This window comes from Sinocyclocheilus anshuiensis, unplaced genomic scaffold, assembly GCF_001515605.1.
Source record: "Sinocyclocheilus anshuiensis isolate Anshui unplaced genomic scaffold, SAMN03320099.WGS_v1.1 scaffold718, whole genome shotgun sequence".
NCBI lineage: Eukaryota > Metazoa > Chordata > Actinopteri > Cypriniformes > Cyprinidae > Sinocyclocheilus > Sinocyclocheilus anshuiensis.
This window is the reverse complement of record NW_015546102.1, coordinates 2,220,058-2,224,202: the sequence shown is the minus strand read 5'-3', so window position 1 is coordinate 2,224,202 and position 4,145 is coordinate 2,220,058.

Here is a 4,145-nt window from a genome sequence, read left to right as displayed (position 1 = left end):
TGTGTGTGTGTGTAATTTTGTAAAGTTGATCTGCTCTGTTGATTTCACTTTATGGAGACAATAAAAAAATTATAAGACAAGTTCAGATAAACATGTTCAGATCTGGGCTGCGTTTCCCCAAAGCATCGTAAGCTTAAGTTGATCGTAAAAACGATCGCACGAATCATCTTAGACTTGCGGACCGTATCCCAAAACCATCGTAACTTAAGTAGTACTTGAAAATCTTCGTAGATCTACAAGAGCTCTGGAGTAATCGTAAAGCCCTACGTGCATCGTAAGAGGACAGAATTATACGGTCACCTGCAGGACAACCGGCAGATTACACCTTTAACTTTAATTAAGTGCAATGTGATTAAAATTAAAGCTTTTGATTGTACTTTATTGCACACTTTATTACTCTTTTTTTTGTTGTTGTTTAAATTAATTTATAAATGAAATAATTAAAAAGGGCAGAAAACAAACAAAAAATAAATAGAAATACACATCTAAATTAAATGACTGAACAAAAAAAATGAATAAAAGAAGTAATGCAGGAAATATACAACGGCGTTTTAGTACCACATTAAAAAAAATTGTAAAAATCTAAAATTATGAGAATAAAGTCGTAATATTTCGAGAATAAAGTAGAAATGTTTTGATAATTTAAATCGTAGAAATTAAAGTTATAATATTTTGAGAGTATGTAGATATTATATACTATAATATATATTATTATGCATAGTAGATTAATATTATACTTATAACTAGTGATGCAACGATACTGCGCTCCTGTACTCGTACTCGTAAAAATACCCCCATACCACACAGTGTGTGAATAGAGCTGTGTCCAGAAAATGAAACACCAACAACAGAACAACAAAGAGTAGAATGGAGCTTTTAGAGATTAAGGATGTCTATGAAGTACATGTAAGTAATTAATATAATGTTAAACATTCAATATCCACGCCTGTATAGCGGATGTGCGCGAGCTGATAAGCAGAGAGAGCGGCGGCACAGATGCGCTAGCTTGTCGAGTGAATATCTCACAGACATCACTGGAAAGTTTGTAGTTCGGTCAGATATTTCAAAAGCAAGTAAGTAAAATGCACAAGTTACTAAAATTATTTGACGGTAAGGAGAGAGAGAGAGCGAGAGAGAGTCCGAGAGCGTGCACTTCTGTTGCATGATCTTGACTGCTGTTCGCTCCATTAGCGCATGCATTTGGATTAAAACTAAATCGTAAATATAAAACAAACAAAAATGATAGGGACATTCACTATAAACAACATTTATTTTGAACGTCAAGCATACACAACTTTATTTAAAGCAAAAGTGAAACTAGCAAACTGTGTAAAATGTGCTAGGCTAGAAGTGTGTCTCTTATTCTGCACCAATACAAACCTGTGCACGCTGCGCATGTTTAGCTTGCTTTAAAGGCCAAAGTATATTTCGGTTTTTACTCATACGCGAGGGTCCACGCACAGTGTGCGTGACGCAAATGACATAACCAAACTAGTATGCGCGTACCCGTATAATGTATAACGAGTGATTCCCTGCATTATTTTAGGAAAACGTTTTGTGATTACAGTATTGAGCTGCTGCAGTGGAGCAGCCCTAATGCGCCATTAAAATGAACAGTGAAAGTAACAAAAGCTTATACAATACATTTTAACAGGTATAATTAAGTGTGGAAATAACTGAAGGAAATATCTGTTTGCTAAATGAAGCCAGCTAACATGATTCATATTATTATTATTTTGTTTCTGTACCCAATATTAAAAAAAAAAAAAGACAAATGCTGTGAAAATACAGGTATCGATATCTGTATCGCCGAGTACCAAAAATGAAAGTATCGGTATCGGACTCATTCTGAAAAAAAGTGGTTTCAGTGCATCCCTACTTATAACTATTTATATATGATATGATATGATATGATATGATATGATATGATATGATATTATATTATATTATGTCCGAGCTGTCTGGAACGTTAACATTTCAATAAACAAGCAAATACTACTATTAAGAGCCATTCTCTAAATTGACATTTCAGCACTTGACAAACGGATAGCGACTCCTAAGTAGCACTTGAAGCAGGGCTACGTGCGATTCTATTATAATAACAATAAATTATGCATAATTACATGCAAGAAATCCTAAGCCAAACCCTAACCCTAACCATAAGTACATGTATTTAATTAATATTACTCAGTCATTGTCATTTCATATATAAAGTTATTTAGCAAATGCTTTCTTCGTGAGAAAGTGACACAGTACACTTCAGGAGCAAATTTCTGGGATAGCCTGGGGTTAAGTGCCTTGCTGAAGGGGCGTAATGGTAGTAACTCATGAACAAAGCTTCTTTCAAAAGATATCAAATCACTAAGCTAAGCTACCATCTGGTAAAAAGATATTCCTTGTCAGGAAAAGAAAAATATACTACCCATAGTCCATAGTACACTACAAAACTTGGTTACACTTTATTTCGATAGTCCACTTTAGACATTCTACTAACTATAAGTAACTTTGTAACTACATGTCAACTACATGTCAACTAATTCTCATTAATTTGCAACTACATGTCTACTAACTCTCAGAGTAGACTGTTAGGGTAGGTTTAGGTTTAGTAGAATAAGTTGACAAAGAAAGTGTTAGAAGATATTAAGCAGACAGTCTACTAATACTCTACTAACTGCTAGTTGACATGTAGTTGCAAAGTTACTTGCTGTTAATAGAATGTCTAAAGTGGACTATCGAAATAAAGTGTTACCCAAAACTTTTACATGGCGACATGTTCCTTCCTGCCATTTTGATAATTTAGCAAACATCTCATTGATTCTATTCTGGATTCAGATTGATTGCATATTGAAATACAATGTTTGTTTAATTAATCACCATCCACTTTTTCACACAAAGTCACCTTTTTACTTTGTTGGTTGCAGTGATAATACCTTGGTTGCTTTTTCAAGGTGAAACTGATTAAAGTACTAAAAAAATTTACTACTTTTGTTTGGCACGCATCAGTGGTTATTGTAAACAAACATCAAAAAGCTATTTGATGTAAGAACTGAATAAAGAACAAAGTAGACAAGGCCGTGATCTCCCCTCAGGTCACAAGAGTACTTAAAGGTAATTTTTGCTATATTTTCAACAGAAACGCCTGCATTCTGTCAGCCAAATCCTGTTCTGAGCACTATGGTATTAGCATGTCCCCTTTTTCATTACGATAACCCTCTTTTTTTGTGTGTGTAGCGTGTCTTTTATCTGTTCCTCAGTCACTCAGAAGTCTCAGACTTGAAAGAGAATGTGACAGTGTTCCAATTTCACATTTGATCTCTGAGCTCAAGTACAAGCTTATCTTATCTTCATACCAAACACTTGAATCCATTACCTCACCATGTCATGTAAGCTAAAAATGATCAGAGACCAGGGGCCTCATGTATAAAACTTTCCGTAGATTTCATCCTAAAAGTGTACGTACGCACAAAAGCTAGATTTGGCGTACGCACAAAATTTTCAGATTTATAAAACCATGCATACGCCAGAACCTGCGCAAAAATCCTTTTATAAATTCCTGTCAGCGGAAGATTGTGCGTACATGCATCTCCTCCCCAAAATCACCATATATGGAGCTTACAATGCCTAGTTTTACTATGCATAACCTCATCTGCATATCATTTCAATGCATATTCCCATCCACGTGACACCATTTTTAACGCAGTTAAGGGTACAATATGTTAGGAAAATATGAGATACGGACAATAAATGCATTTTGAGGCATCACTATTCTAATTTATGCAATTTGCCTAAAAGGTAAACATATATTTTAGAATGTTTATAGCCTATATTTTTATGGAAAAAGATAGGCCTTATTTTATTGCAGTGTAAATATATCTTATTTAAAGCATATCTTAGAGTTTCCTTCAAATTCTATCTTTTAAATATGGTGTTTGTCACAATATTGGGAAGAGCATGAAAGGAGTTATCATTAGGCTGCTGACTGTGTGCGACACCTGTGAACAGAGGTTATACTGTCATCGGAACTTTTCAAACCAGCCAATGGACTGTTTGATCAACGTGCGCATCCTTATGTCTCTCATTACAGTCTATGTTCCAAAGCCATCAGACGAAGTCCAGTTCACATCAATGATCATTATTCGTGCAAA